Here is a 25060-nt window from a genome sequence, read left to right on the forward strand (position 1 = left end):
AGTGTGAGTAAAAGGTCAAAGATAACATCAAAATTAAAAGCCTGGAAAGGTGGGGAAATGGTGCCATCAAGAGTAAAATGTTTTATAAAGAGAAATGAGAAAATCTATGGTAAGGTGTGTATGTATGATTCACAGTAGAAATACAGAAGGTGTAGAAAGACCAGTGTAAAGAGAACTAGAAGAAAGCATATTCAGAGAAGCCAAGGAAGTAGAGAGTATCTATGAGAAGAAGGTGATTGACAGTATCCCAAATTACAGAGAATTCAAATAGGGTTAGATTGAGATAAAATCATTGGATTTGCTAGGTAAGAAATGATTGGGATAACACTAACAGTAATTCCTCCCTAAATTAACAATCAAAGAATATGAATAATTTTCAGAAGAAGAATTCAAACTATAATATTTACAATGTATATAATACATGTATATCTGTACACACATAATATACATGAATATATACAGATATATTCAAACTACATGACTAAAAGAAAAAACACACAAAATCACTCATAGTAAGAGAAATTTATATTAAAGCAACAGATTGGACATCAAATGATTCAAATTGAGAAAGATGAGAACAATCAGAATTGAAGAGACATACTTATGCCCTGTTGGTGTAGTCGACTTTCAGTGGGTAAGATAACTATTTAAATCTTACCTATTATACATCTTAGCTAAGTAGCCATGAAAAATTACATTAACTTTCTCAGTTTCTGTTCCTTTTTCTGTAAAGTAGAGGTAGTTAGACAATACCTAGAGTATCAGATCTGGAATCAGGAAGGCTTGGATTCAAATTAGGTCACAAGCACTTAACAGTTTTGTTATCCTTTATAAGTCTCTTAACTTCTATATACCTTATTTTCCTCATCTTTAAAATGCAAATAAGAGTAGCAACTATCTCCCAATGTTGTGAGGATAAAATTATGATATAATCTTATTTATTCATTTATTTTTATTCTAATCTATCTATTCTAAATTCTAAACAACTCCCAGCCTCACTACCCTGCACTAAAGAAGGCCACCATTTTGCAGAGATTCGTAAATACATGGAAAACAGTTCTGTGTATATTTCTAGTTATCATTTCCCTCTCTGGAGATGGACAGAATCTTCCTTCATAGTTTTTTATAGTTGATTAGACTATTTATAAGACCTACAATAACTTTATTATTCATAATTTTTCTTCAAACAGTAATGCTGTCACTTTATCAAAAGATTCTCTTCCACTCCCCTCAGCTTTTCCATGTATTTTTCTTCAAAAAAAGCCCTCTTATCAAACAGCTCATCATTTATTATAGCCCAGTAGTATTCCATCATAAGAGATAATAATTGTAAATCATTTTGCATGTCTGAAAGTCATAACCAAATACAAGCTATTATTATGATGTTTACTAAAATAAAGACATGCCTTTAGTATCAGGCTCATAGAATTATTCTGTGGGGTAAATGACAAAAGTTGATTCAAATTTCAAAGAACTGTGTAAGGAGAAGTTACAATTATTAGTCAGGAACATGGCAGTAAAGGGAACCACTAGTTTTGTGTACCAATTTATGAAAAGCATTATGAAAGACAATGGTGATACACTATGAATAAAGAAACTTCATAAAGAATAGAAAGGATTTGGTTTGAGACATAACTGATTTAAGTTCTTCCAAGAGATTTATAGATATGAAACAGAACAGGGAAGCTAACATTGGTACATCAAAGTTTTAGACTCTAAGACCTAAATATTTGATGATGAGTAATGACACTCAAAGAGTAGGTGAAAACAAAACAAATTATTCTGCCAAACATATTATTTCCCAGGAAGGTAAATGAAAAGATAAGGATATATAAGAAAATCAGAACATCTACTGGATTTTTCTTTTATATATTTTTATTAAAATGGTTTACCCACATATTAAATGCATACTTGAAGAAAAGACAAGATGGAAACATGGAAGATTTTCATAGACAATTCCTCACAGAGACTACATATTCAATTAAATAAAAAAACTGAGAGATACAGAAAATATAAAATGATGTTCTATTTAACATTTGCTGATTTAAAAGCAAAAATGAATCTGTACTGGTAGAACAAATTACAGCCTTAATATCTCTCATCCAAAATGTGTCTTCTGCATATGAGAAGAACTCTTGACATAATCATATAAATAATTTTATTTTAAATTAAATTCTATTTCATTAAACATTTCCCAAATACATTTTTAAAAATTAAAATTCTTGGGGAGAGGAGCCAAGATGGCAGAGTGGAAAGAAGCACATACACTTAGCTCTTACCCCACAGTCCATAAAATACCTGTAAAGAAGAACTATCAACAACTTCTAGAGCAGCGGAAGCCACAGAACAATGGAGTGGAGGAGATTTCTTATTTTATTTTATTTTATTTTTATTTTTATTTGTGTTATTTTATTTTATTTATTTTTTATTAATTTATTTAACTTTTAACATTCATTTTCACAAAATTTTGGGTTCCAAATTTTCTCCCCATTTGTCCCCTCCCTCCACCCCAAAATACCAAGCATTCTAATTGCCCCTATCACCAATCTGCCCTCTCTTCTATCATCCCTCCCTTCCCTTGTCCCCATCTTCTCTTTTGTCCTGTAGGGCCAGATAACTTTCTATACCCCTTTACCTGTATTTCTTATTTCCTAGTAGCAAGAACAGTACTTGACAGTTGTTCCTAATACTTTGAGTTCCAACTTCTCTTCATCCCTCCCTCCCCATGCATTCCCTTTGGAAGGCAAGCAATTCAATATAGGCCATATCTGTGTAGTTTTGCAAATGACTTCCATAATAGTTGTGTTGTGTAAGACTAACTATATTTCCCTCCATCCTATCCTGCCCCCCATTGCTTCTATTCTCTCTTTTGATCCTGTCCCTCCCCAAGAGTGTTGACTTCAAATCACTCCCTCCTCCCATTGCCCTCCCTTCCATCATCCCCCCCACCCTGCTTATCCCCTTCTCCCCCACTTTCCTGTATTGTAAGATAGGTTTTCATACCAAAATGAGTGTGCATTTTATTCCTTGCTTGAGCCAAAATGTGATGAGAGTAAACTTCATGTTTTTCTCTCACCTCCCTTCTTTTTCCCTCCACTATAAAGTCTTTTGCTTGCCTCTTTTATGAGAGATAATTTGCCCCATTCCACTTCTCCCTTTCTCAGTGGAGGAGATTTCTGTCCCAGAGAGAGAAAGACTGATGGGAAAGGTCTGTCGAGCACCAGAAGCAGAGCAAGGCCCAGCTCAGACTTAATCATGTGGCACCGGCACTGAGAAGAGCAGATCCGAGCAGGCTTCAGGGACAGAATCTCCAGCATCAATTCAGATCCCTAAAACCCACAGGTTCTAAAGGTCAGTGAGAAGGTCTTTTTGTCTGGGGGATAGGGGAGCAGGGTGTCCCCATAACTCAGGTCTCCTCAGGTGGCAGCCGTAGAGGCAGCAGCAGACGGAGCTCCCAAAGCAGGAAATAGCCCTCATCCATTGTTGAAGGTCTCATCATAAACTCCTTGAGGGAACTGAACCCTGAGTGGTGGTCCTGCCCCAACATGAGCAGCTGATCTTAATCTCATGCTAAATAGCAGCCCTGCCCCCACTGAAAGCCCCTAAGGGTTGGGAGCAGCTCATTTGAATCTCAGCCCCCAGTGCTGGCTTGGAGGAACTGGAGGTGAGGTGGTTGTAGAGAGGAAACTCAGAAGTCAAGCAACTGTCTGGGAAAATGTCCCAAAAAGGGGAAAAAAATAAGACCATAGAAGGTTACTTTCTTGGGGAACAGATGTTTCCCCCATCCTTTTGGATGAGGAACAACAAGGCATACCATCAGAGGAAGTCAAGGCCTCTGCCTCCAAAGGGAATTTAAACTGAGCTCAGGCAGCAGAAGACCTTAAAAAAACAAGTTAGCAGCTTACCAAAGGAGAACCAAAAAAATGCTGAGGAAAAAAAAAAAAAGCTTTAAAAAGAGGCTAACTCAATTGGAAAAAGAGGTCCAAAAAGCCAACGAGAAGAAGGAGGTTTTAAAAAGCAGAATTAGCCAAATGGAGGAGAAGTTTCAAAAACTCACGGAAAAAAATAATTTGTTGAAAGAGATAATTGAGTTCAGGGAAATGAATGACTTTGAGTTAAACCAAGCAGTTAGTAAACAAAACCAAAAATTTGAAAAAAAAAAAATAGAAGATAAGGTGAAACAACTCATTGGAAAAATAACTGACCTAGAAAATAGACCCAGGAGAAATAATTTAAAAATTATAGGACTACCTGAAAGCCATGATAAAAAAAAATAGCCTAGACATTATCTTCTATGAAATTATAAAGGAAAACTGCCCTGATGTTATAGAATCAGAGGGCAAAATAAATATTGAAAGAATTCACCAATCATCTCCTGAAAAGCACTTGAACAGAGAAACCCCTAGGAATATTGTGGCCAAATTTCAGAGTTCCCAGATCAAGGAGAAAATACTACAAGCAGACAGAAAGAAATAATTTGAGTACTGTGGAAATGCAATCAGGATAACTCAGGATTTGGCAGCTTCAAAATTAAGGGATCGAAGGGCTTGGAGTAGGATATTTCAAAAGTCAAAGGAACTGGAATTGAAACCAAAATCACCTACCCAGCAAATCTGAATATAATACTTGAAGGGAAAAATGGTCATTTACTGATATAGATGACTTTGAAGAATTCATGTTGAGGAAAAGACTAGATCTGTATTTAAAAATTTGACTTCCCAAGACAAGAATCAAGAGAAGCATGAAAAAGTAAACAGAAAAGAAAAATCATAAAAGACTCTCTAAAGCTGAACTGTTTACATTACTAAATGGAAAGAAAATATTTTTAACTTTTGAATCTTTCTCAGTATTTGGGTAGTTGGAGAGATTGCACATACACACACATACACATACACATAGATAGTACAGGGTTTGGTATAGCAGAAGAGATGATATCCACACACACAAAAATAAAATAAAATAAAAATTAAGGGGTGAAGGAGGAAAATTCTGGGAAGAGAAAGGGAGTAATGGAATAGGACAGGCTATAATTCATAAAAGAAATAAGAAAAATCTTATTCAATGGAGGAGATAAGGGAGAAGCGGATAGGGGGAAAAGTAAAGCTACTCTCCCCAAGTGTGGCTGAAGGAGGGAATAATATGCTCACTAAATTTGATATGAAAATTTATATCACAGCACAGAAAAGTAGGAGAGGAGGTGACAAGTGGAGCAAAGGGAATGTTGGAAGGGAGGGCAAATGGGAGAAGGAGGTCACTAGAAATAAACACTTTTGAGAAGGGACAAGATCAATTGTAGGGGAAAAATAAGGGGGAATAGAATAGGACAGAGGGCAATATAATTAGTAGTACACAACATGATTATTATGGAAGTCTTTTGCAAAAGAACACATATTTAGCATGTATTGAATTGCTTCACTTCTCAGTGGGGCTGAGGAGGGAGAGAAGTTGGAATTCAAAGTATTAGAAATGAATGTTGAGAATTTTTATTGCATATAATTGGGAAATAAGAACTACAGGGAATGGGGTATAGAAATTTATCTTGCCCTACAAGAAAAGAAAGAAGATGGGGATAAGGGAAGGGTGAGGTGTGATAGAAGGGAGGGTACATATAGGGAAGGAGTAATCAGAAAGCAAGGTATTAGGAAGTGGGGGGAGGGGAGTGATGGGGAGAAAAATTGGACATGTTACAAAGTGAGGCAAAAGCAATTAGTATCGAAACAATTAACTGAATTAATTACTGAGAATAAATCAATGACATCTTTAGTTTGGGGAAAAGAATTTCAGTTTAAATTTCCTAGAGGAAGGTAGCCTCAGGTAAAATTTGGCATTGATGGAAAAGTTAAGGTTTTAATGGTAAATTTGATTTTATGATTACTATTTAGTCGGGAACTAGAACATGTACAGAAAGGCATGTTAGCCACTTAAAACTTTCCTCAAAAGATGTTCCTTAGCCAAAGTGAAAATTATAATCATATTGGAAACCTGGTTATTGGAACTTACATTTTTTAGATGCTATGGGACTACTAAGTAACTGTTCTTCTGAGTCTAACTCCAGGTATGGGTAGCAAGAAAGACAATCTGAGCCTCCAACCCATGATGTCAATAAGCTGGTGAGATGCTGGTATTAACTACAAAAGGTGATATCATGGGAAGGGTGGGAGAGCGGCTGTTCAACCTGGGCTGAGGTAGGATTCTCCTGACTCAGTTTCCCCACTGACACCTGGAAGACCTTAAGCCTGACTGAATGCAAGTGGATAATTTAATCCTGCCTGAAACTGACATGAAGTCGTTGAGATATTGTGTCCCTGCAATGTCCCTACTCTTGGTGGCAATTTCCTATAGTGAAATGGTTGCAAGCTTAACACCAGATCTATTCAATTATGGATTATTGGTAGGGGAGCATCTGAGGTTAAGTCTAAAATTAAGCTATTAGGTATAGGAGTTTAGATCAACAACAATAAGTTAGGGTCCTTTAATTCTTAGTAATACTGTGGAGACAATTAGGTCAAGAGCTAGTGAAGTTAGCAACTTAAATATTATTTGTGTCTCAGTTGGTTAATGTTTAAAAAAAAAAATTCTTTTATGGTCCATATTGTAAATGCTTTAAAAAGAATTATCACCTGACCAAAAGTTTGAATTGCTTTATCTATTATAAACTATGTAAAAAATGAAAAATAAAAAATTTTTTAAAAAATTAAAAAGAATAACAAAAAACTAATGTGTCTGAATACAGACTGACGTACTACTTTTTCTTCCTTTCTGCTTGCACAAAATGGCTACGATGGAAATGTTTTACTTCACTGTACGTGTATAATCTTTATCAGATTGCTTACCATCTCAGGGAGGGAAGAGAGACAGAATATGGAACTCAAATTTTTTTTTAAATAATGTTAAAAATTATCTTTACATATAATTGGGGGAAAATAAAATATCTTAAAAATAAAAAAAAAATTAAAATTCTTTTTGGTAAGTTCTGAAATTTAAATTCTCTCGTTCCATCTTGCTGTTTTCCAGAAAGCAAACAATATGACATTAATTGTATAGGTGAAGGCATGAAAAAACAGGTATCCATGTTAATCATGTTGCAAATTTCTTTAAAACCAAGAAATAAAAAGAAAGTTGGAAATAGGATGACTCAGTCTTTCTTAAGAGTTCATCAGTTCTCTTTCCAAAGGGGGATAGTATTTTTCACCATGGATCCTTTGGAATTATCTTAGATTATTATCTTGATCAGGGGAGCTAAATGTTTCAGAGTTTAATGTCATTATGATATTGCTCTTATTGAGTGTAAAGTTCTTATGGTTCTGGTCTCTTCACTTCAAAAGTTCATAAAAGTCTTCCCAGTCCATCCCCCTACCCCATTCTATGCATCCATCATTTCTTGTAGCACAATAGTATTCCATCAAAATCATCTATCAAAACTTGTTTAGCCATCACCCAATTGACGGGCATCCTCTCAATTTCTAATTCTTTGCCACCACAAAAAGAGCTGCTATAAATAGTTTTATGCATATAGGTCCTTTTCATTTTTTTTCCTCTTGGGGCCAAAAACCTAGTAGTGGTATAGCTGAGTCAAATGGTATCCAGTTTTATAGCCCTTTGGACATTGTTCCAAATTGCTCACCAGAATGGTTGGATCAGTTCATCACTCCTCCTACAATGCATTATTCCCCCTATTTTTCACATTCCCTTCCACCAATTGTCATTTTCCATTTCTGTCATGTTAGACAATCCAGTGGGACTGACTTGGTTTCTCAGTTATTTTAATTTGTATTTCTCTAATCAGTAGTTGTTTAGAGTATTTGTATGTAACAATTGATAGATTTAATTTTTTTTCTGAAAATTGACTCCTTCCAAATTTTATTCAGTTAGCTATATATTTGAGAGATATGGCCTTTTTAAATTTTGTGTGATCAAAATTATCTCTTTTACTTCCTGTGATCCTCTCTGTCCCTGGCTTGATCACAAAAACTTCCTTTGTCATTGGATTTTATGGGTAAAATTTCCAACGTTCCCCTAATTTATTTATTATAATAACCTTTAGCTCTGAATAATTTACTCATTTTGACCTTGTTTTGGTATACCGTGTGAGATATTCGTGTTTGCTTAGTTTCTATCAAACTGCTTTGCAGTTTCCACAGAAATTTTCATCAAAGGGTAAGTTCTTGCCTCCAAATCCTGAATCTCTGGATTTATTAAATATTAGATTATTATAGTAATTTATTACTGAGCATTACATACAGAATCAATTCCTCTGACCCACTGCTCTATTCTTAGCCTGTATTAGATTGCTTTGATGATTAGCATTTTGTAACGTAGTTTAAAATCTGGCACTGTTATGCCACCTTCCTTCACATTTTTCAAATTGATTCTCTTCATATTCTTGAACTTTTGTTTTTTTAGATAAGTTTTGTTATTTTTCTTACTTTACAAATAATTTTAGGTAGTTTGTTTGGTATGGTACTGAATAAGTAAACATGAAGGCAAGAAAAGTAGGACCTTTTGCTGTTTATATTTTAGTATAATCAAGTGCCTCTGATTGAATCTTGCCTTTATCAAACTAGAGCCTTTACTAGGAGTAAAGTATAGAAACAAGAGTTTCTTTAACTAGAAACAGTTAATGTATTTGTATTGTTAATTATTTTAATGTGATTAAAGATCTTCCCCACTCATTAATGAGTCTGGGAAGATTTGTAGGAAGGCCCACACATTGTGTTAATGAGGCAATGGTTTGCCAGGGTTGTGATGCCCTCTGGCTCTAAAATATGCATAAATACTCTGAGGGTGAGGTTTTACTTTGAGGCTTACTGGAATGGAAGTGTTTGTTCGGACAGATGAGACTCTGGGAAGCTTCTAAGGAGCCCCCTGGGTTTGAAAATCCAAATGTTGGTGCTTCCATCTCTGGTAACTATGGTCAGACAGTTGGATCCCTCTGTTGATCTATGATGTATGTATTGCTTATGTCAGACATTTGGAAGCATTTCTGTTGATTTTGATTTCTCTGCATTTTCTCTGAAGTTCAGGATGCTGATTTTTTCTCCTGAACAAAGTGAATTATGCATGTGCTTGATTAAAGTGATTGTTGACCCCTAAAAAGTTGCCTTTCCTTTTATAAATGCAGATCTAAGAACCTAAGATAACAGGTCCCTCTGTTTATGCTGGGGTGCTTGCTTTCACAGTATATTAACTTAGGTAGAATTGTCATTTTTATTATATTAGGGGGGCCTACCCATAAGCAATTAACATTTCTCTAACTATTTAGTTTTCCTTTATTTGTGAGAAGTGTTTTGTGATTCTGTTTATTTAGTACCTGGGCTTGTCTTGGAAAGTAGGCTTCCAAACAGTTTATATTGTCTGTAGTTATTTTAAATGGAATTTATCTCTCTCTCACTGCTGTGTTATGTTGGTGATATATAGAAATTCTAATCCATTTTGTGGGTTTACTTTATATCCTGCAACTTTGCTGAAGTAGTTAATTGTCTGAACTCAATTTTTGTTGATTCTCTAGAATTATCTAAGTACACCCTCATATCATCTGCAAAGAGTATTAGCTTTGTTTCCTTATTGCGTATTTTTATTCCTTTAATTTCTTTTTCTTGTCTCACTGCTATATTCAGAATTATTAATATAAAATTAAATAATAGTGCCAATAATGAGCATCCTTGCTTCACTTCTGATTTTATTTTCAAGACTTCTAATTTATCTACATTTGTACATAATGCTTACTCTTGATTTTAGAGAGCTACTACTTAAATTTTAATAAAATTTCAATTGATTCTTATGTTTTCTAGAGATTTTGATAAGAATAAGTGGCATATTTTCTCAAAAGTTTTTCTTCCAACTCTATTGATGTAGGCACGGGATTCTTTTTTATTGATTTTATCAATCATGCTTATAGTTTTCTTAAGATTTCACAAGCCCTATAGTCCTGGTACAAATCGAAACTGGTCATAGTATATGATCTTTGTAATATAGTGCTATAATCTCCTTGCTAATATTTTATTCATTTTTTGCACTAATATTTGTTAGGAAAATTGGTGTATAATTTCCTTTCCCTGTTTTTATTCTTCCTTCTTTATGCATCAAAACAATATAAAGGAATTTGATGAGTCTGTCTTTAACAATTTTTTCAAATAGTTTGAATGGTATTGTGATTAATTATTCCTTAAATATTTGTTAAAATTAATTGGTGAATTCATCTGGTTTTGAATATTTCTTATATACAAAACTCATTTATGGTTAATTAAATTTCTTTTTCTCAGATAACTTTATTTAAGTATTCATTTTCCTCTTAATTTGAACAATTTATATTTTTATAAATATTCATCCATTTCACTCAGATTGTCAATTTTACTGGCATATAACTGGGTAAAATAATTCCTCATAATTGCTTTAATTTCATCTTCATGGGTGGCACATTCATCCTTTTCCATTTTTAGACTGGTAGTTTGGTTTTCTTCTTTTTCATATAAACTGGATTAACCAATGGTTTGTCTATTGTTTTTTCCCATAAAGCCAGATTTTAGTTTTATTTATTAGTTTAGCTTTATTTTTAATTGTATTCATTTCTTCTTTGATGTTCAAGATTACCATTGTGATGTTTAATTGGGGACTTTAACTTGATCTTTTCCTAGCTGTTCTTGTTGTTTTAGTTACCTGACTAATTAATTTATGTGCTCTTCTGTTTCTTTTGTTGATATATGTGTTTAGAGATGGAATATTTCCATAAGTCCATCTTTGGCTGTGTCCCACAAATTTTCATATATTGTCCTTATTGTTGTCCTTCACTTTAATGAAGTTATTGACTGTTTCTATGATTTATTTTTGACCCAATTATTGTTTATAGTTAGACTAATTTTGAGTGAATTTTTAATCTGTGCCTCCCCAATTCTTTGATAAATAGGTTTTTTTAAATTACATTGTGGTCTGAAAAGGGTGTGTTTAATATATCTGTTTTTCTTCATCAGTCCATTTTTTCATATACCCTAACATATGGTCAATTTTTGTGAAGATGCCATGAATGACTGAGAAAAGGATATACTTGATTTTCTTTTCATTCATTTTGACAGATATTTATCCATATCTGTTTTTCCTAAAATTCTATGCATCTGTTTACCTCATTTATTTTATGGTAAGATTTATCTATTTCTGAGGGGGGAAAACTGAGTTCCTTTGCTAATTTAGGTTTCCTGTCTATTTTGTCCTTTAATCTATTTAATTTTTCCTTTAAGATTTCGATGTTATTTAATTTGGAGCATACTATTTAGTATTCATATTACTTTAATGTCTATGAGTCCTTGAGTAACATATAATTTCCATGATTATTCCTTTAAATTAGGTCTTTCTTTTTGCTTTTGCTTTGACATCATGATTGCTACCTCTCTCTTTTTTTAACTTCAGCTGAAGCATACTAAATTCTTCTCCAGACTCTTATTTTAAATTATTTGTGTCTCTGTTTCTTGTAAATAACATATTTTTGGATTCTAATTTATATTCCATTCTGCTATCCATTTCCATTTTATTGGTGAGTTCATTCCATTCACATTCAGTTATGATTACTAGGTTTCCTTCTATTCTACTTTCTTCTGTTTATTTTTCTCTTTCTCTTTTTATTCTGTTCCTCCTCAAAAGTCTTCTTTGCTTCTCATGACTGCCTTCTTTTATTTGTCCTTCTTTTTATCACCCCATCCTTTCTTTTGTTCCCTTCCTCTTCTACTTTTCTGTTGGATATAATAGATTCCTATACCAAACTGTGTTTGTGTTTGCATGTGTGTGTGTGTGTGTGTGTGTGTGTGTGTGTCTGTACTTCACTCTGAATCAAAGTGAGGTTCAATCATTGCCTGCCATCCACCTCTCCCCACTAATTTCCATTCCACTTTAAAAGTTCTTCCTTGTATACCTCTTTTATGTGAGACAATTTCTTCCATCCTTTCTCTCCCTTTCCTCCTGCTAGATTCCACTTTTTTATATTTCAGTTTTGCATTATTTATATTTTCCCAACACAAATAAGTAGTTCATGGGAGTTTCATGTTTTATCTTCCCATGAGTGAATGTAAATAGTTCAATCTTATTGAATTTCTTATGGTTTCTCTTACATGTTTACCTTGTATGTATCTCTTAAGTTTAAATCTTGTATTGGAAAGACAAAATTTCCACTCAGCTTTTATCTTTCCATCAAGAATGTTTGAAAATCCTCTGTTTCATTGAATATTCATTCTTCCCTAAAAAAAAATATACTCAGTTTTGCTAGGAAGGTTATTCTTTAATGTAATCTTAACTCTGTTGCATTCCAGAATATTACATTCCAAATTTATATGATCTTGACAATGGCTCTATACTATTGGAATGGTTTCTTTCTGGCTGCTTGAAGTATTTTCTCTTTGACCTTGGAGCTTTGGAATTTGACTATAATATTCCCAGGAATTTTCATTTTGGGATTCCTTTCAGGCAGTGATTGCTGGGTTCTTTCCATTAGTATTTTATCATCTGATTCTAAAATACAGGTCGAGTTTTCCTTTATAATTTCTTGAAATACAATGTCCAGGTTTTCTCTTTGACCAGGACTTTCAGGTTCTCTCAATTTTCAAATTATCTATACTCAACTTATTTTCCAAATCACTTATTTTTCTGATGATATATTTTCCATTTTACTCATTCCTTAAACTGTATGTTTTTTTTTCTTTATGCTTCATGGAATCATCAGCTTCCACTTAATTCTAATTTTAAAGGAATTATTTTCTTTAGTGAGTTTTTGTGGCTCTTTTTTGGGCACTTGGGCAATTCTTTTTAAGGAGCTATTTTCATCACTGAAGGTTTATATCTCAGACTATTTGGTCAATTATGTTTGTTGAGGTATTGTTCAGTAATTTTTGTGCTTATTTTACTGCTAATCATCTTTTCATAATTTTCTTGCATCCTTCACTTCTTTTCTAAATTTCTCTCTTACTACTCTTATTTGAATAAAAAAATAGATCTTCCAGTAATTCTTATGGGATTTGTGTCCAGTTCACCTTTATCCTTGAGGCTTTGGTTATGGCTGTTTAGACATCATTGTCTTTTGAGTGTTTTTCTTGCTTTTCTCTGTCACCATAGTAGTTTTTTTTTTTTTATGGTCAGTTTGTTGTTGTTGTTGTTGTTGTTGTTGTTGTTGTTGTTGTTGTTGTTGCTTGCCCATTTTCCATCCCATTTCTTTAGTTTAAATTTTATGTTAAAGTTCTGTTTTTCTCCTGAGGTGGTAATGGGGAAAGGGAACTATCCCAAGCTTTGTGGTTTATTGTATTGATGCTTTCAATTAATTCTGGGGATTTGGAAGCTTTTACTTCTTATAAGGTGGTATGATTTGGGAAAAGGTGTAGCCACTGCTCTTCCAGTCTTCCTTCTGTTCCTTATCCAGGAATGACCCATTATCCTTTGTTATCAAAATGAATACTGCTCTTCAGGATCCTTTCTCCCTTAGGACTGAAAGTGATACCTTAGATAATTTTGTTAAGTTATCAGAAGATCATAAATATCAACTGTAGTGTAAAACAAGGAGACACATGCTAAAGAAAGGTTTTCATCGTTGCGTTATAAAATGCCTACCACAAAGTCCAAATACGAGAAATGATTGTTATAAGTGGTAAAGTGATATAAATAGTTGTTTCTGCTTGTATATAATGTTAAGATAATTGTATCAAAACAAAAGTCTTAGAATATTCTTGATCTCTGTTATTGATGATCTCTAAAACCAATTCACAGAAATTGTTTTATTAATCTATATAGAACAAAAAAAAAGTGAATTCAAAATTCATTTTGCCCAGATTAGGACATGGACTATTAATATATATAATAGTATTATTATATCTGAATATGTATCTTAGAGAGCTGAATCTGGTGGAGAATGAATTATGTGCAGAATTGCAGAAGAGGAAGAAAGTAAGATTATCATATTTTAGAGACTGAGAGGTACATTCAGTGATTCCCTGGCATCTCATTTCAACAAATATCATCTTTTTAAAGCCAATATATGACCATTAATCCTGAGAAATAATGTCCTCTTAAGAATTAAAAATTTCCCATGTCCTCAAAGACAATGGAAAGTTTCTTGATAGGTTCAAATAAGGTTTAAAAAGAGATATAAATAACAAGTGGAGAGTTTGAGAGTTTTGCTAACATTGAGATATATATATATATTATATATATATATGTGTATATATAACGCACACACACATATATATATAAGTTGATATATATAGATACATATGTACATATATACACACAAATATATGCATATGTATGTATGGGAGAGGGAAGGAGGGAGAAAGTGAAAGAGAGGGAGAGAGAGAGAGAGGGAGACAGAGAGACAGTCACAGAGAGAAAAGGATGGAGAATTATATAGAATAAGAAGTAATGAATAAGCTGGAGCCAATGGCAATGGAAGGGATGTTTACTCACACTGACAAGATCAAAAATACATTGAAAAATTAAGATATTTTTGAAGTTAAAAATTTACTTGTAGAATCTCAGAAAAATATAAATGGTACTCAGGAAGCATAATGTTCCAACCCCATAACACCTATTGTTGATTATTGTTACTTAAGTGCAGATAAACAGAATTGGAACAGAAGACAGTTATCTACTACATGGAAAGGGGAGATGAAAAGTTTGACAGCATGAGAGAAGACAGGTACTAGAAATCTAATATCATGGAAGAGTTACTATGTGTTGAGCTTTGTTCTAGGCTTTGAGAGGGAATGTAAAGAGGACTAAGGCTTGAAACATGCTGTTAAGTACATTTAAAATAGTCTATTTGTACATGAATGCTACAGAATGAATGGCTATAAGTTGTTTTGAATAAATGATTTTATCAAGTTCATAAAAATAATAACAAGAATAGCACAACTTTTGTACCTCATAAACATTAAGGAACAGTTTTAGAGAGGAATTTTATCTTCATATCAAAAACCTACCATATTTTAAACAAATATGTAGTCCACACATGATTGGGGTATAATCTTCCATGGGACACTTTAAATTTATCTAGAATGGATAACGACATAGATCATAAAATCATAGAATGTTGGCTTTAGAAGGGAGCCCAATATTTATGTATTTCAGTCCTCTATCATTACAGGGGAAGAAAATAAATAATGTAAAAGACAGCAAAGTGGCACAGTGGATGGAGCACTAGACATACCAGGAAGACCTATGTTCAGATTTGGTCTCTAGAAGTTAGCAGATTATATGCAACTGAACTCTTCCAACATTCCCCTCAATCAACTTGAAAATAATGCCTCAAATCAAATTTTGGAGTGGTAGAAGAAATACCAAAAGGTCACAGTGATATATTTTAACAGACTAAGATAACTTGGGAAGTAGAAAGGACAGATCAAGAATCATTCCAGAGCAGTATATTATAGCCTTATTGTAAGGTGGACCTTAGAAATGGCTGCAAAAGCAGCAGCAGCAGCTTTGGAACCTCTTACCCCAAAGGCAGGAAGTGGGGTGGGAGTGAGGGGGGAGTCAGACAACTGGTCAGAGAAAGCTCACAAAGGACTCTATGCTGTCACTGGGTGCGGTTGACTGTGACTGACAATTTTATTATCATAAACAGTTCTAGATAATATTCCCTGGATAGACAGGAGTGTTTGTGTTTAGTCACAAGGGAGCAGGAAGCCCTGTTCACAGTTCCAAGGCCAAGAAAAGTGCTAGTGCTTATAGCTACAGGGGAGAAGGGGCACTTCCTTGGGAAAGACCAGAGCACAGACCAAAAGAGCAGTGACCACACTTCTCCCCAGACTGCAATGCCTTAAAAGCACTGAAAACTTTCAGTCCCCCAGAACTAGCTTTCAAAACAGTAACAAACAACTGCCCTCCCAAAAAAGGCTAAAAGATTTGGACAGTGTCTCCTCAACTCCAGATTAGCAGAGTCCACCTTTAACCTAAAGTTGAAAATCAATAAGTAGACTAGAAAATGAAAAAAAAAATAAAAGAACTTGACCAAAAAAGCTATTATGGTGGCAGGGAATACCAAGATCAAACCAAGAAGACAAAAACATTACAACAGTTGCAACCTAAAAGGAAAATGCTAATTGGATGCTATCCCAACAAGAATTACAGGCAGGGATAAAGAAAGAGTGAAGAGTAGTAGAAGAAAAAAATGTGAAAAAAATTAAAATAATGCAAGAAAATTAAGAAAAAGAGCATTAACAGTTTGACAAAAGAGGCACAATACTCCAAAGATTCAAGCTTTTGAAACAAAAACTCATTTCACAAAAACTACTTGAAAAACTAGAAATCAGGTTTAGACCAGTATGTTTCAAAGGTATACCAAACTAAGGTCAAAATGGAAACATTATTTACACATAAAGGCTGATACTATGCACAAGTGAAGAAAGCATGCAATAGTTTATCTGTCAGATCTGTGATTAAGGCAAGGATATTTTTTACCAAAAGAGAGCATTACAAAATGTAAAATAAATAATTTTGATTACGTAAAATTTACAAAAGGTTTTGTAAAAATAAAACCAATGCAATGAAAATTATAGGAAAAGGAGAAAACTGGGAGAAAATTTGCAACAAATATTTCTAATAAAGGTCTCATTTCTTAAGTATGTGAGAATCGAGTCAAATTTTTGAAAATACATGTCATTTCCCAACTCATCAAAAGATCAAAGGATATGAGCTGACAGTTTTCAGACAAAGAAATCAAAGCTATCTATAATCAGATGAAAAAAATGCACTTAATCACTACTGATTACAGAAATACAAATTAAAATAACTCTGAGGTAGCAACTCTCATCTATCGGATTGGCTAATATGACAAAAAATAAAGAAAATGTTAAATGTTGGGGAAGATGTGAGAAAACTGGGATACAAATGCACTCTTGATGGGGTTGTGAACTTATCCAATCATTCTGAAGAGCAATTTGGAACTATGTCCAAATGTCTATAAAACTATCATATCCTTTCATCCAGCAATGCTACTGCTAGGTCTATATCCAAAATATATCAAAATAGGCAAGGATAAGGGGAGACCTATATTTACAGAAATATTTAAAGCAATGCTTTGTGTGGTGGCTAAGAACTGGAAATCAAAGGGATACCCATTAGTTGGGAAATGACTAAAGAAGCTAAGATATATGATTGTAATGGAATATTGTGCTATAAGAAAAGACATGCATGATGATTTCATAAAAACTTAGAAATACTTACATGAACTGATGCAAAGTAAAGTGAACAGAACCAAGACAATGTTGTACACAGTAATAGCAAGACAGTTTGATGAAAAACTGTCAATGACTTAGCTATTCTCAGCAATTTTAATGATCTAAGAAAATCCCAAAGGACTAATGATGAAGCATACTACCTGCCTCCAGAAAAAGAATTGAGAAGTGGGAAACAAGAGGAAGAATAGGGAAATTTTATCACATAAAAGACGCATGCAAGAAAGAGTGGAAAGGGAAATGAAAGAGTGACAAGCAATGTTTGAATTTTACTTTCCTTGCAATTGATAAATAAAGAAAAGGCCTCATACTTACAAACACATTTATGGAAGATTTTTTTTTTGTGGTGGTAAAGAATTGGAAATAGAAAGGATCCTTATTAATTGGGAAATGACTGGAAAATGCATGGTATATAATTGTGATGGAGTACTGTTGTGCTATAAAAAATGATGAGGGGGTGGTTTCAGAAAACAAAACAATGGTAAGATATATATAGACTGAGACAAAATGAAGTGAGAATAACCAGGAGATCATTGTGCACGGTACCGGCAATGTTTTAGTGATGATCTTATATGAAAGACTTGGCCACTCTGATTGACACAGTTATACAAGATAATTCAGAAGGACTGATAACAATAAAAAAATGCCTATTTGCCTCTCTAGAGAAAACTGATGAACTCTGTGTGAAAATTGAAATATAGCTTTCTCATTCTATAATTTTTTTCCTTTGGTGGGATATGATTAATTTATTAATATATATGTATATGCATATATTATATATATATATATTTACATGACTTCACGTGTATATCTGATTTCTTTTTGCTTGTCTTTTCAATGGCTGTGGGAGGGTACAGAACAAAAGTGAGTTTGCAATTCAAAATTCAAAAAGAAAAGAATTCTAAAACAAATTAATTATTTGCTTGAAAAATGATTTTTTTAAAATCTGGCCTTTGACACATACTGTATGAGAGTTCATTGAACTTCTCTTTGACTCAGTTTCTTCATATGTAGGTTAAAAGAGCATCTACCTTCCAGGGTTGCTGTGAAGATCAAACGAAAAACAATTGAAGAGTATTTAGCATAGTGCTTGGCACAAAGTAAGTACTATATAAATGTTGTTGCAATTAATATAAAGGGAAAGTAATGTGCTCAAGGTCAAATAGTGAGTCAGTTCCAGAGCCAGAAAAAGCAGCAATACTGTGGATGTTCAGAGCACAGTGTTTCCAAAAGAAGATTCTTAGTTATAAACATGCCATCTGCAAGAGCAAACTGATAGTATGCTCTAGGATTAAGGAAAAAAAGAATATTTAAAAGGTCATATTGTATTGTATTGATGGGGAAACATCACTACATTTCATCCTAATTACTGATGGATAGATAATTTCACTGTTAGTAATGACTGCTCACATCACATAACACTTTTCACCTTTATTGTACTGTTGGGTTTCAAATCTAAAGAGGCAATGTCTTATTTTATTAAAATTCAGTTTTTCTTAGTTAATTAAACTCAATTTCCAAGTTTATGATGGTGTGACAAATGACATCATTTGTCATTTATGTCATTTACTTCCTAATTTTTTTCTATAGGAACTGAGAGAAAAAAGCTCCTAAAATCATGCATTGAGAAACCAAACTCTTTTCTCATCAGTTTTCACATTTTTGTAATTTCATATTTCAAATTATCAACCAGAATTCATGATAGTCAAATATGAACCTACTTGCTCAATGGTAAAGCTGACACACTTTGAAAAGTGATTGAAATTGGTAAGCTAGAGACTATGCAAAACAGAATGACCAAGATTGTGAAGGTTACTGAGTTCATGGCACATAAAAATTTGTTGGAATAATTGGGAATATTTGAACTAGAGAAAAATAATATGTGTGCCTGTGTGGGAGTGGGTGTACATGTGCATACATGCATCAATATGAGTCATTTTTATAAATATGAGTCCTGTTATAATAAAGATTAAATATTCTTCTTCTTGTTGACCCTACAAAACAGGAGTCGTAATCAATAGAAGGTGTGAAGTGGCAGATTAGCCTTGATGCAAAGAAAATCTTCCTCAGAGTTAGTTATCTGAAGGTGGCATAGTCTTCTCCCCAAAGTAGTTTGGTCCTTCTTGTTAGATGTCTTTAAGGAATAGCTCAATATCTAATCTTAATTTTTTTTCCTTCCAAATCTGAAATTCCTGTCTCCTGATTTTAAACTAGGTCCTCTACCTTTATGTGAAACCTACATGAACTCTTCCCTGGCTAGACAACAGCAAGAGTACTGGGTGCCAAATTGGAAATAAATAGATACTTGATTAAAAAAATATTCTATCAAAATACATGCGAAAAAGTTAAAATAATAGAAGATATTTGGCCTGGAAAAGAGAAGACATCAAATATTATGAAAGCTATCATCAAGTATGTGAAAGCTAAGTAAGCAGTGAGTAGTTTCAAACCTGTCTCTGGCACTTCCTACCTATGTGGCCCAGGAAAGACATTTCAAAATTCTCTGAATCCCACTTTCTCTATTTTTAAAATGTGGATAATTATGCTTACTATCTCCAAGAATTGTGATTATTATTATATAAAATTATTTACATAAAATATATTTGAAAGCTTAAAATGATATATAAATATGAGCTATGATTATTAATAAAAAAAAAAACAAATGCCCATGTGTCAGATAGTAGATTCTTGTTTGAGTTAGATTGGATCTATGAGGTCCCTTTCAATTCTGAGATTCTATGAAACTATTTATGTATGTATGTCTACGTGATATATATGTGTAAATATGCATATGTGTATATATACATATTTGGAATATATGTGAGCAATTGGAATTCAATAAGGCAAGCTAGTTATTTTGGATGCACTGACTATGAAGAAAAACAGGTTAATTATTTTGCTAATGGATGTTGAATTAATCTGGGAATCGAAGGAGGCAGCTACTTGTAGTACGAAGCATTGTCAATCTGGTTTGAAAGTTACTTCCCCCCCACATTGTTGATGATTGGTTCTTTTCTTTTTTTTTTAATTGAAAAGTGAGCTAGCTCTCTATGCTAATCAAAATATGATGGAAAATTAAAAAAAAATAGAAAGAGCAAGAGTGGAAGGTCTTGAGGAAAGAAACCTGAGGGTAATCAGACAAGTACTTCTGATACTGAAAGACCTGATTAAATGCCGGGCAGAATTTGGTTTTCAATATGTTAGTGCCAGGAGAGGATGCTCTGTGCATGGCTAAAGCTCTAGGTACTCTATGCATCACAGATTATAAACCATGATTGAGAGAGGGCTCAGAAATGCCCCTTCATTACTTATTTATCCAGTGCCCAATTCAAACCAAGCTGGCAAGTCTTCAAGGCTTGCCATCCTCTGCAATTCTGTTTACTCAAGTGAAGTTTCTGCAAAACACCCTATTCAAATCACATGCCCCTCCCAGGCATTCAAACGCTTCCTAGTGGCTCAAATAAATTTCTGTTGGGAGGGATGCACACATTGGATACTATTTTGATATGAGGGAAATTCAATTATGATTACAAAGCTACCATGAAAAGACAGACATTTCTTTCAGTTTTGAAATGTTATTGCAAGTGACTTTCTCCTTCCCAAGGGTATTATACAGACAAGATTGAGTATGTGTTTCCAGAGTGGGGGCTATTTACAAAGCCACTCATTTGAAGGTAGCAGAAGCTGAGTGAAGAGTTGTCTCTGACAATCATTGCGATCCCTTCAGCAGCTTTGACAAGGACCTACTTATCAAGGATGGCATTTTTTGATGTCCCTCATGTAAATAGCTATAGAGCCTTGGAGAAGAAGTCCCCCATGTAACAGAACTTGTCATCTGCAGATGCCCATCCTGCTCTGGCTGTTACTGGATCTGTGCCTTCCTGAGCTTGTGGGGGAAAAAAGACATGATAGATGGTTTGAAATTAACTCTGTCTTTGTGATCTGTCAGAGACAGATATGAGCTGAATGCCCTTGTATATCATTGGCATAGACCCTAATCTCCTTTTCTTTGCTTACACATTTTAATATTTCATTTCCTGAATTCACCAAAACTGTGCAAGCCCATATGGTTTGTTGCAAAATACTAATACTATTTTGAAAGAAGGATGGTACTGACAAGCTGCTGTCTAATGAGTGTGTACAAATGCCTTAGTTGATGCTGAGGCCCCCAAGTTGTGTCTCTGTAGAAAATAACAATGAAGGGGAAGAATAATAACAATAAAAATACATTTCTCATAGAAACCAAAAAGCGTTAATAGAAAAAGCAATTCTACATATTTGAAAAATTCTAGATGTGGAAACTGAGGCCTGAAGAAGGTAATATGCCCAAGTCCCCCTGACCTAATATGTCTTCTTTTTCAGATACCACTTAGATAGCTTTAAGTTCTTACCTACATCATCTAAAATGGTAGGGTTTTTTTTTTTTAATTTCCTTTGCACTGGTTGAATCAACTTGTAATTCTCTAAGAAATCTCAAATGTCAGAATGGAAGGGGGAGGAAAGGGAATAAACATTTATAAAGTACCTACTATGTGCCAGACACTGAGCTGAGCAGTTTATTATATATATATATATATTTAATGTCCTTCATGAGGTTCTAGATCTGTGTGTGTGTGTGTGTGTGTGTGTGTGTGTGTGTGTGTGTGTTTAATGTTCTTAAGACCTTTTTGCAAGGTTCCTTGGATGGGCTTTGATTTATTTATCTCTGTAGAAGCAGGTTTAAGGATTAAGCTTTTTACCTAATTGTCCAGTTGACTGAAAATAGTAGCTCTCTGGATATTACTTTGGCCTATGTGGGATTTTTGCTTGGTAAAACAGAAATGTTATTTATTAAAATATGAAATATTAATGGTGATGACTATGATGATAGTTATAATGCATACTGGTGCAACATTTTTCAAATCTCTTTTTTAAATATCATCTGCCATAGGTAGTATGATTATTTTTCCATTTCATAAATTATAAAACTACAGTTGATGGAAATAAAGTGATATGTCCAATATTACAAAGCCAGTACATGACTGAGCTAAGACTCCATCTCAGCCATGAATTTGATATAATTTTATCACACAACAATGGCAATTTAGGAATTAGGCATAATTATGCAAGTGCTGAATTCTTCTCTGGATGCTATTATTTAACTGCAATTCCAGCTTAGTATATGAGAGACAAAATAGAGAAAGATAGTACTTTATTATATTTTTACACATATATGTTTTGTTAACCATAATATCCTCACAACAGGAGTTACAAAAGAGTACAAATACTTAAGTGCATTTATGTTAATACCTAAAATATTGTTGAAAAATTAATCTGTAGCATCTCTGGAATTTTTTAAAAGACAATTCTGAGATTCCATAATGCTTGGCATGAATTTCCTTTCTCTTGGAAATTATAACTATGTCCTTATAAACATACCCATTGAGTAGGAGCTCAGAGAATGCTACACAAGAGAGAGTGATAGTATTTGAATTGCAAATACTTACTGCAACGATTAGTCTCCATCCAACATTTTCCAGAGTGAAAAAATTGGAGCTGTTCAGGCACTTGCCATTGAAATACATTTTCTTTAATCCTGAGCATCATGAAACATAGCTAACAAGAACCTGACATTTCTTGGCCAGTAGTAGAGTTCACTAAAATATGACTGTCTCAGAAGCAATCTCAGTATTATACATTTACTTATTTTTATTTCCTTGAATATGAGCAAAAAAAGAGAGATTTGGTAGAATAATAGAATTCATTACAGAAACATCTTTTGTCAGTGTTCAACCTTTGTATGCTTGTTTAATAATAATGTGAAATAAAATCCAGCAAGTCGCCATTTTGCTGTTAACACTGAGTAAGAAGTATCAGTTGTGCAGAGCAATCTGGGTATGCTCTAAATGATGGAGTTTTAGAAGTCTGTTCTCAAAAGACATCTCTTTTGTTATATTGAAGAGAAAAAATGATATTAAACTACCTTTATCTCTGTGATAAACTATAATACATAAGAGCCAGTGATAAGTGTTTGGCCAGTAGGAATATCAATATCTTCTTTGGACTGAAATATTGAAAAGTAAGTAAAACAGGACTTAACAGAAACACAATGAATGGTTAATGAAAGCAACTTTCGTTCTGTTTGGCTGATGGTTTTTCATTATGGTCCTAAATTACTAAACAAAATTTAGGATGGCTCTAAGTATTGGAAAAATCACCTATATCTGCCAGAAAATGAGCAATATTTATGATGCAAGAACTGCTCTTTAATACTATAATGCTTTAATAGAAAACTATGTAAGGAAAGAGTAAATATCTGTATCTGATGATTGAAATTATCTTTAATTTCATTTCTTAGTAAATGTTGACTGGATTAATATTAAAAGTATTGAACCTACAGTAACAACCATTTTGGCGTATATATCAACTTGAGGGATTTATCGATGTCTACAAGAATACAATTTTCATATTATCCAATGTGAAAATGTTATTCTAGATGGTACATTCTGACCCTAGAGACTACACAGATAAGGGAATGTTTAGGATAGAGGGAGATGAATGTTTTTGTTTTGGGTAGTACTTGTTGGTAGCATTACAGATTGTCAGAGGCAACTATGGGAAGTCTTCAGGACCCTGAATTACATCACATTTCTATGTGTATTTTAAGCAACAATAATAAGGCTTTCAGCTACAGCTCCTTTCATCTGAAGATCTCAAAACACTTCAGAGATATTGATTTTTCTCAGTATATCACTATAAAATGGAGAGAGAACCTGGGGTTTGAAAATATCTCTATTCCCATTTCATAAGAGTAACCACATAGAGAAGAGTACAATGGGACTGACCCAGCTGGAGGTTATGTTCATACAACACTACTGGCCACATGAGGTAGATTTATCTATTTATTTATTTTCTTTTTTAAGGCAATTTTTGGATCAGCTATACCACAGCTCAAATCAAATAACTGAATACACCGAACAGCTGTGCACCCCATTGGAGAAATTTAGGCATTTGGGGAAATTAATTTCGTTTGGTGGTCCTCTGGAGAGCCATTTAATTTTCAAGAATAATTCAACACCATTATGCTGTGAAGAGAAAGGGGTAGCTGTCCTTGGTACCAATATTAGTAAGCATGAGGTTGAAAAGAGGGGAGAAGACAATCTCTTCTTTGGAACTCCATTCTTCTTAGATAGGCTAATCACAAAAATGGTATTTTTCTGAAGACTTTGTGAGGGATAGATCCTTAAATATAACACCCACACTAAATAAATCACAGGTCCCAAGTTCTGTTACCAGAGCTTCATGTAAAATGAATGCTGTCATGGAAGAGATATTAGTTCACATATTCCTTCAAAGGATGAATGATCTGTTCTGTGGTACTACTTAAGCAGGAGCTTTATAAAATGAAGCTTTGTGATTCCTGAGCTTTAGAATAAGACTAATATGAGAAGTGCAAGAAAATATCAGCATCGTGGATGTTAAAAGCTAAGAAAATAATAACATAGACATGGGGGTCATTTTAAAACCATAAAATTTATCATCCTATCTGAAAATGAGGTTTCTACTGTCACACTTCACTTGTCACAAGCTCTGTTGTGTTGTAGGTGCTATAGCAATGAGGAAGAACAAATGCAATTCCATTTAAGTCTTTAAGCCATGTATTAATATACTTTCCAACATTTCCATCTAGAAATACACAATTCATTTTCACAGAATTGATCAATGAGATAGTATGGCCAAATATTAATGCTATTCCAGTTGATGAACTGAAATCTTCTGTCCTTGTCTATCCACTCCTTCCATTATGTCTTCACTCCTAATTATCTCATTTCTAATTCAATCTTCCCTCTGAAGGATTAACACTTTTATTTATCTAT

This window comes from Notamacropus eugenii, chromosome 1, assembly GCF_028372415.1.
Source record: "Notamacropus eugenii isolate mMacEug1 chromosome 1, mMacEug1.pri_v2, whole genome shotgun sequence".
Classification (NCBI taxonomy): domain Eukaryota; kingdom Metazoa; phylum Chordata; class Mammalia; order Diprotodontia; family Macropodidae; genus Notamacropus; species Notamacropus eugenii.